This window comes from Rhea americana, unplaced genomic scaffold (genome assembly GCF_003343005.1).
Source record: "Rhea americana isolate MKP2758 unplaced genomic scaffold, rheAme1 scaffold_77, whole genome shotgun sequence".
Taxonomy (NCBI): domain Eukaryota; kingdom Metazoa; phylum Chordata; class Aves; order Rheiformes; family Rheidae; genus Rhea; species Rhea americana.
The window spans coordinates 3107205-3117269 of NW_028186945.1; the positions used below are offsets into that span (position 1 = coordinate 3107205).

At 43.3% G+C, this 10065-nt stretch overlaps 1 long non-coding RNA gene across 1 annotated transcript in view; it reads left to right on the forward strand.

Annotated features, from left to right (window-relative positions):
* The window catches only part of LOC146585753 (uncharacterized), a 46649-nt gene extending 41974 nt beyond the window's left edge, over positions 1-4675 (forward strand). Inside the window, exons 3-4 of the long non-coding RNA XR_014897937.1 lie at positions 2446-2569; positions 4596-4675. This is a non-coding gene — a long non-coding RNA (uncharacterized LOC146585753). The remainder of the gene's footprint in view (positions 1-2445; positions 2570-4595) is intronic.
* The last annotated feature ends 5390 nt before the right edge of the window (positions 4676-10065 follow it).

Genomic DNA, 10065 nt, shown 5'->3' on the forward strand with positions numbered 1-10065 from the left:
GCAAGCATTTTGAATTCCTGTTGGTCCTGTTTTGCTATGGAGCATGAGGAAGATTAGTATATGCAGTTCCTAAAGTTTGAACAAGAGGAGATAAATTTTGGCTAATAAGTGTCCTCATATAAAGCATGGGTCAACCTTGCTACCTGATTTTGGTCTTCAAATTCTCTCCCAATATTGCCTTTAAAACTAAGGTTCACGTCTGCAGATACATCAGTGATAATCAATGTATTTATTGTATTTGTGATATAATACTATTAGACATGAGAATTTTCAGTTAAAGTGCTATACTACAAAGGGGTTCAAGGGTCAATGGCAGAAATGCCAATGAATTTTTTTACTATAAATCCACCTACTATCTTCTCAAGATACTTTAGTTTTATAATTTGTTATCTAACACTCCAGCTCTTTGTATGTCCCCTTGTCTTTCTGTGTGAGTCATGATTCTCTCCATCTTTGAATGCCCAAATTTCAGCCCCGGATCTGACATATACCTGCTCTGCGCGTCTTCTCTCCTAGTATCTTCCTCTCATTTTTCTTAAGAGGCTCAGAAGTAAGGTGCAAGCTGGAATTGTGTTGACTTGACTGAAACAGCCCATTCCACAGCCTGTCCTGTGCTAGCTGTGCTGCAGAATTACCCCAAAGCAGGCCCCATGTGCCAGGCGAATGCTGGCGTGACCTTCGGACACTGTGGATGAAACGATTCTGCAGCCGAGGTCTGTAACACACAGAGATGCTCCAGGAGGCYCAGGAGTACAGAGGTGGGTGAGAGCTCTGTCACCTCCCTTGGCTGAGAGACTCAAAAGATGCCCAAACAAATAACTGTAATTGAACTGGAAAACCATTACGCATGGATGAAGCACATGATAAAGAAAGGATGAGACCATGGCTTTGAGTCTTGGAAGTCTTTTAACTTCCTWGCTTCAGCAGAGCAGGGTGCCAAAACCCCACAGGTATTTGCTTCACACAACTGAAAAAGGGGGTCTGAGCTGTTCAGAGATTACTGCAGAGCTGTAAAATAGCTTGGCCCTGATGTGCACATTTGAATTAATATTATATTCATATTRTTTCTTAATACTGTTAGAAAAAACAACATTTTTCCCATGAGAAATTCTGAACCTTTTCCTCCACTGAAATCTGGCCAGGGCTCCTGCTGAAAGAAAGGTTAATAAAGGAAGTGAGCTATCCAAAGAGTTCTGACAATGTTTAATACACTTTTTTTGTCCACCATCCAGACTTATATTTTAACCTTTGTGGTCTCAGGAAATACTGGTGTACCAGAAAAGGCATGGATGTGACCTTCACCATAAATCGATGGTGGTAATCTGGAAGTATGGGGGAGAGTTGTGCAGAGGTTGCTTTAAACTAAATGCTGTTTGTAGCTCATGATTTGGATGCCAAAGACACATTTAAGGCAATCCTTCCCTCCTAATCTCTCTTCATGTCCTTGTTTGCTTGTTTGTTTGAAACCCTTCCCTTCCCATTTTTCCCAGTTTTGAATCTTTGATGCAAATTTAGAGGTCAGATTTCTATCTCTTACAAATTTCTAAAGAATTTCTTGATCTGAAAATGAAAGAAAGAGAATTTTTCTGCTTTTATTATTATAGAGGAGAAATCAGATCCCTGAAGAAACTGATTTATACCTGTGTAAAATGATGCAAAAAGCTGAAGACTCAGGCTATGTATTTCCCAGAGCACTATGATATCCACTTAATATACAGTTTCAGGACTCTGGACTCCCTAATTCTTACTAAGGATTCTCCTGTCCTGTATCTCCTCCTGCATTTGTCTTCCTTGACATTTTGACAGAGAATATGTCTTATCTATGTTTGGAAAGTGCTTTCTACATTTACAGCACTATATAAATCTTTTATAAGAATCAGAATGTAAACCTTTACCAGCTACAACAACAGGAGTGGAAAATTCTTTGTTCATTTCTCAATGACTGACTAAATATCGTCTTTAGTGTTATATTTATAGGAAGCTTCTTTGTATGTGCTTTACTGTAAATGTTATTCTTAAAGGTGGAGCTAGGAAAAACAGCGATTCAATACAATCTTCTACTTTTCTTGAGTRGTAGGGATCTTTTTCCAGTTATACTGTTTCTTTCAGGCAGACACAAAGTAAGATATAGTAAGAAAGTGAGTAAAAGTGCCTTTAACACTCTGTGGAAGTGAAGCAAGAAGAAGCATTTTGCTTGTTCCTTTTGGATTTATGGAACCTTCCTTGGAGAATATTTTTGTTACAAATTTTCCCTAACCCTATATTTTCCAAACCTCCTAAACCTCCTAAATTTGGGAGTTTTCTCAGTGTCTAATCCCAATAATAGTTTCAGGMAAGGATAATTTTAGGCCAGAACAGCCTGAGATGATTTATTTGTGCTTATTTTCAGAAATTAGAAAAAGTGTTCTTGGCTACTGTCTTTGTATCCTAGTACTTTCCTTCCAGACAAAACAGCCCTGCACACTGGGCCTGGGGCCGGGCCGCCAAGGAAAGAAGTGCTGCTTTGGGAAACTCAGTGCCTTTCAACAGCTAAGCTGGAAGTTGCACTCTGCCCTGGGTGACTCCCAACGTGAATGGTCACATTTTATGCTTCCTTTGCCCTCACTTTGTGCATGCTTGTGCATGTGCATTGCAAGGCATGAGGCAGTGGAGATCACATCCAATGAATCAATCTGAATTCCTTTGCAAAATCAAGATGCAGACATGAATCTCTTCCTGCTTTATTGCTGAGGTTCCTACTAAGGTTTCCTGCTTATAATTTATTTCACATAAGCTGATTAAAAAGTCATTAAAAAACAATAAAATATCTCCATAGCTAGAATATGATTATAGGGATGGTGCAATTATTCATTCATCTTCTTTCTATGTTAATAGAGCAGCTGCTGCTACTGCTCTTTTAATACACCTCATATCATTCTTGCCGAAGCTTGATCTCCATTGAAAATAAATGTTTTGGTTTTTATATCAAGATGACTAATAGAGACTGCTAGAGGCAAAGTACATGTAGTTTTTACTTTTCTATACATATAAATCATATAATCTTAGAACTATCGTTTGGATAGGACCTCTGGAGATCAAGTTCAACCTCCTGCTCAGACTGGGAGTATTGCCAACACTGCACCAGGTCAGCCACAGTTTGTCTAGCTCAGCCCTGAAAACCTGCAAGGATGGAGGTTCCACAGTGTCTTTGGGCAATTGTTTCTGGTGTGGCATCATGTTCCTACTGAAAAAGTTCACTGTAAATTCATGGATGCTCTTAGTTTTTATTGGACTAGCTATAACAGTAAAATGGCCAGTGGATAAGATTTTATCATGGGTTAGATATCCTGATAGAAAAATGGAACCCCTTTTGCACTGAAGACATGGGGTGACAGAGAATGGTGCATTGAGCATAAGGATTCATTGGACTATAGTTAGCTTCATCTGAATACTAACCTGCTAAGCTGTTTTCTCAGCCTGTTTAGCTAAGATGCAAGAGCCTGGGATGAATGCTTAGAGCAGATGAGCCCATCTTGGGAGGCTGCTTCTGTCTTCTGAGGGCAGAGTATCAATTGGAATGTTACAGTAGAGGTCCAAAAAGGCCCTGCACAATGATGTGGCTGTGTATCCAAAAAACAGAATTATTAGGTTCTTTACACAAACATGGAAACACTTCTAGTTTCTCCTAGAGATCGTCAGCAGACTTTCACTCTCCTTAAGCTTAGAAAAAAGGAAAAAAAAACAGAAAGCAAATACATCTGTGTAGAAGAGGAGCTCTGTTTGTTTGAAAAAGGCTGCAAATTTTGCAGACACAAACAAGAATTTTGCTTGTTATCCAAAACAAGCAAAATTCTTAGATGCATATGGAAATCCTAGGCAGGTGTGAAACTAACCCCTTTTTGCCACTCAACATTTTCCCCAATTCCAAAAATACTAAACATGGAAAGAGGTGCGTTATTGCCCTCTTTCTACTCTATCTGTAGAACAAGGACTGTTTGGATGCCTTGAGTCCAACAGYACAGGTCTCTAGCAAGCTAGTTAAAAATATCTTTCAAATGATCTGTTACACCCACATGCTGTCTTTTTCTCTTTTTCTTTACTATTTTTAATGGTAAGTTCTTTGGAAAGAAATTCCTTGTATAAAATCATTTGAGAGGGCAGCATTGTTTGAGGACTAGCGAAACAGTAAGCAAGAGGCGGCTTCTGGGAGGCCGCTAGCTAGTGTGCTAAAATGGAAGCAGTGCATGCTGCTTTTCTTAGAGYCCTCGGTTAAACCAACAGAAAATAACTGTAATGGAATGTGCAGCAAATTAGATGCTCACTTCCACCTTAAGTGTAGTCAGCCTGGTTGTTCTAAGAAGAGATATTTGCCACGATTGCTTGTTCTTCTTGTTCCTCGTAATCAGTAAACAAAGATTTCCACAGCTGAACGACAGGCTTCCTCTGTTCTGGTTATTATGGCTGGAATATTACAAGGTCTCTTCCTGGCAGCTCTTTGCAGAGAACTGCTACCTGAACAGGCATCCCAGTGGCACACTGACACTTCGTTTTAGGTGAATACTGTCTCATAGCTGATGCCAAAGAACCTCTAACGCTTCCCTGAACTTTTGCTGCAGGGCTGTTGCTGACCAGCGCGTTCCTAAGGATGCCCCTTTCTTGCTAAATGCGGACGGCTCRGATCTGCCTGCAACACCGAGGGTAGGAGTAAAACTGGTGTGGCATTGTTCTGGGGTTTGGCATGGGTGTACTGCATAATGTGATAATCCCTATGGGTTGAATTTGGACTGTCCTTGGCTGAAAAGCTATACTAAGAGGTAAACTTCTGACCTTGTGGGTTTTTTTTTCCCCCAGAAAATGTTTTGGAAAAGAAATAGTTGCTATCCTTTCATAAGCTGCTCCTTACTCCAAGGATTTGGTTCTTCTGTGTGCTACTGTGGTTTTTAAAAGAAACAGAGAATTCTTCCTTCGGCCAAGAAACTACAGCACAAACAATCGAGGCGGCACAGCAYGAAGGCAGTGGAATTCTTTTAAAAAAGCTCTTTCTATAAGGCCCATGACTGTGAAGTCTCATTCACACTTCAGTTCAGAACATGAGAAATTGTGTTTGTATCTTGCATATTAACTATTCAAGTAACCTGCTGAGCAGAAATTATCAAAGCATTACATAAATACTTTTTAAAAATAATTGCACTTGAGAAATTACTGAACCAGCTACAGATYGAAAGTAGCATATCTTGAGTGACTTTTAAAGGACTATTTGGTTCAGTGCTAGTATACATAGGATAAGTATGTACCTACAAGTTGAAACATGCAGTTCTCCGTTCTTAACTCAGCCTTGTGTAAGTGCTTGAGAAAATGATTTGTTCAAGGAGCATATAAAAAGGAAGAACTTTAGCTGAGAGAGAGTCATAATCTAATAAATATCACTCTCTGGAGAGAGACACAATTGCACTAAAACAGAAAAAAATATAGTTAAGTTTATATAACAATGCAACATTTTYGGAATGGACATTTAGAAAGAGGAAAAACTGGAAAGAAAAAGAAATCTAGGTGTTATTCAGTATCTCAATGAGCTATAGTAATACTTTCTCGCACGTAAGGGTGAAGAGGGTAACAGATTTGSTTTACTGCCCACAGAATACTGTCTCCAATTTTTAAAGCATCCCTTACTTTGCTTCCTGTTCTGCATGTTATAATTTTAATATGTCCAATAATTGTCCCTGCAACTCCTTGTGGATTCAAGTGAGAATACACAGACATCTACCAACCTGATTTGCTGCAATCAAGTAATTGATCATTTGCAGACTATATCCTTATTTGCACCCTGTAATTATGTTGAAAGTTATTTGCAAAGGCAGAAAAGAAGCCTGTGATTTGAGAGTCATGCCACAAATGTGCTTTAAAAAATCAAACAGAGTGATTTAAGGGCCACTCAGTTTGTATTTCTGAAAGGAATATCTGTATAGATACTAAAGCTAGAGAACGATGATATTGCAGGAGCCAGGGTTGCCTTTTAGTTTATTTACTCTTAAGGGTGAAGGTGATACGATCAGGAATGGCATGAGAGAGGGGAGTCGTTATAGCCACCTATATATTGTGCCCCCACTTCTCTCTAACCTCTTTGAGACAGTGCTGGCCCCTCTTCCCTCTGCCTCCCAGGACGGCCTGGCCAGCTGCCTGCACTTCAGCGTGCTCCCCCGTCTCCCGGCCAAGCCGTGTCAGCTACTGCCTGAGCTGTGTTTCCTACGCGAGYGCCTGCCCCGTTGCTCAGTGTTACGGTCCATGCCACAGCGGGGCTAAAAGTCGGCAGAATGGACTTGGGCCATTTGCAAATGATGTTTCTCTCTCATATGCTTTTAAAGGACAAAAGCAGCTGGTGCCATCGAGGTCACGCTGGCACAGACACTGCTCCTTGGACCTTCTTGTTTCTGACCGTTCCGGCTGAATGCCGGAATGGGCGCAGCACTCCCTGGGCCTGTCTGGGTTGGACCATGTGCTGGCGCAGACAAGGCAGTTCCAGTCCCTGGCTGCTTGGTGCTGTTTCAGTTCAGCACTGAGCAGAGCTAATTCCCTTGTCTCTCAGGACCCAGCAGAGTAGAGACATCTTAACCTTCCCTCTTACGATCTGATCTTCTCTACAGTTTCCTTGCTCATGATTTATAGAGTAGTCGACAGGGAAATATACTAATCATCATTTATGTATTATCTATAACTTGCTGGATGAGTGGGAAATTGCAACCTACTGAGTTTGCCAGGCAGAACGTATTGCTATATTTTAGCACAGCACATGAGAGCACATCTTAAATTTGGGATCCGGATGTGTGCCCTGGGGATCCCATCACAGGCAGACATCCTTCTGTTCGCTCTCCCAACTTACTCCCATTCTGCTCTATACACAGAAAATCAGGGCACAAGCTTTGGGTGCTGTGGCACATCCAGATGATGTGCTGCTCTGGGCCCTTTGCAATACCCCAGCAGATATTTGCATGTATGCACACATGTGCAGGGACATACCAGCAAGTTGGCCATCATTACTCAATGCTATGCTGACTGCTACATGTTCAGGTGGTCAGTGGCACTAAGAAATCTGAAAAGAGTCCTAGAACTGGATATATAATACTTTTAAACACACTGACCTATTGCTTACACCACTTTTATTGCCTCAGGGACGGTACTCGCCCTCACACTGGTTGGAACCAAAAGCAGTGCAGCACATAGGGCAGTGAGCTAGCTCCAAACTATTGCCAGTGCACACAGGCTATGAGCCCCTGTGCACTCTGTGGTGAGGGTGTGCTGCTGTTTCTATTGCTATTCTGCAAAGGACTTCCAAAATCACTGATTCAAGCCAGAAACACCCTTCTAACTCTCACAGAGAAGCAACTTCAAACTACTTAGCTGAGTTAGTTACAAATTGTTATCTAACTTGCGAGCTGGGAGTTCTGATGAGATTCCTGAGTTTGGGAATCCAACGCTTCCGTTCTGGCACAATGACGCATATGCTGGTGGTTGAATGCAGCCTCTGCTCTGGAGTTTGACCACAGCATCCAGACTCTACCAGTGATACGCAGGATCTCAGCTAGCCCCCACTTCTAGCTGGCATGCAGCTCTTSACTGCCCATGCTCTGTTGCCAGCCAGCTCAGAGTGAGTAAATCAGCAGTGGGGGCAGTGGCTCAGGAGATGTACATGGCTATAAAATGGATATTTGGTGGCACATCCTAGAGACAATCAGCAGTCCGCAGACAAATTTGTATAGCTGACACTCCCCAGATGTACTGAGGCAATAAGTGACAAAATTATCCCAGTGCTTTGCCCCATCCCTCAGCRTGGCAAAGATACAATTTTTAAGGATTTCAACTAAAAACATGCAGCAATTTGAGAAAGAAAATCACTTAACTCTGGGGTGAAAGTGCAACTAAAACAAACAAAATGGAACAAAACAAAGGTCAAAACTCTCCACAGAAACAGTGTGTGCAGCCCTCAGCAGTCAGAGTATTGGCAAGCAGATAACGCTCCGGGAATTCAGAAGCAACCACGAGCTCTGGCTCTGCATCACTGTCTTCAGGCCTCTGTGTGCCTGCTGGGGGGTGGAAATTAATCTGCACCAGAAAGGTGAGTGAGGAGGAAGACACAAGTACAACCAGGCTTTCTGCAGCTGCAGAGGCCTTCTGAGCCCTCCCTGCTATTCCCAAAGGGAAACATTGTCAGGGTAGACAGGATGTTTAGGGGCTGTAGCTCTGCAATGCAGAGATAATGTTGGTTCTTAAGGACATGCATGAGGAGCAAGTATGAGAGAAGAGACCAAGGTAAATAAAGAAAGCATGAACTGGAGATTAATCAGAAAGACCAGCTGTTTTTGTAACGCTTTCAGGCAGATGTCTTCCCTCTCCCATCCAAATAAAAATTGATGGGCTCCATGGGCTCCTGGGCTATGCCTGCTGAACGCCACATAGATATTCTCCTGGACACACTTACATGAACTTTTCAGTTCCAGAGGGCATGTCTAGCCAACCCCTCTTCCCACCTCCCTGTGGGCCTGTGATGCCTCCTGGACTCCTGTGTATCTTCTGCCTGGTCTTGTTTTTCTCCAATGCTGATAGCAGTGCACAGCTAAATTATAGCTTCTGGAAGGCTGAGGATACTGTGTCTTGCAGGTAATAATATAACTTTGGAATATTGCGGAATGATTTTGTAGCTGAAAAGCTAGACCTGCATGTAGCAAAGTACTGCCCTTAAAATACAGTCATGACCCTGGAGGGAAAGGTGGCAGGGACCAGGGACCATGARTGAGTCCCACTGGASAGAGGTTAGAAGGGAGAGGCAGAAGCAGGGACGTCCTTTTGCAATTTCTCTAATACCTTTCAGGCATCCCTGACTCCAGGCTACTTAGCAGAAAGGCGACTGAGTCATATCTTTGCAGCCCTGAAGATGAACCTGCTAGGCCCTGTCAGCGATTGCTGAGGGATGAATTGACTGTTCGCAAATGTAGGAATGTAGGAGCCTGCCATTTGTGGGACTGGAAGGGTAGTTTGGAGCATAAATTGTGCTGAAAGTTGCAGAGCTTTTCTCAGAGGAACACAAGCCACAGTGTGATCAGGTACTATTCCTGCTCCCCTGTGGGAAGATGAGTGGGCATGAGTGAGTGCAGGCAGACAACATGCTCTGGTCTGCTCTGCGCACAAGCTCCTGCCTGACTGCTGCTTGCTTCACTTCTAGGAACARAAGCCATTTCATACTCAGCGCCTTTTGTCACCAAAGTGTGTTGCAGTATGTTGGAAATGGAGCTGCTTGGCTGCTGACCAGTAGAGACCAGATCTGCAGCAGACTAGAGCAGGAGATGCTCCTGCATCCCARCCCTCACCACATCCTGATGCAAGCGGCCCATTAGCAGGCAGTGCTGGGCACCAGGAGAAGCCCAGAGGGAGAGGCTGGAGTCCAGCCTATTTTTTGCTACAGGCTGGCATTGGCCAAGCACCTGTCCACAATGGTACCTTCCTTGCTGCTCCTAKCAGCATCAGATCAGCCCTGTAGGCCACCCCTGTGAGCCTGACTTCTCCCAACTTGCAGTGTCTGAGTGTCTTTGGGTGCTTATGCAGCAAAGAGAGTCTTACTCCATCATGCCACAGCCTATGCTGGAGGGTCGTTTTCAGTCTCCTTGCCTATGCCTTCAGGACAAGGATATTGACACCCGGTCACCATTAGAAAATTGTTGGCATTCAGCATCCATTGAGTCCCCCAGCTCGTGTGACAGATGGGAGATTTTCTCTTTACACCAAACAAATAGTGCCGGTGTGCCCCTTGGGCAATGCTACGCTCCAGCGTGCTGACATGGAACTACAGAGACAGTAGGAAATGCTAGACACAAGGACCTGGCACCTGAGCTGGAGCTACAGGGTCAGTTCCTTTGCCAGTCAGAGGCCTGAGTCTCTGCAGAATCAGAAAAAAAGCATGAGCAAAATTTGACAGATGTGACCCTGGAGAAAGTGAGATCAGGGAAGTGCTTCCTCTGGAGATGCAAGGGGGAGAGCGTTTGGAAAATCAGTCAGCAGATGGGCAAGCAGAGCAGAGAGACAGACCGAAAGTTAGTT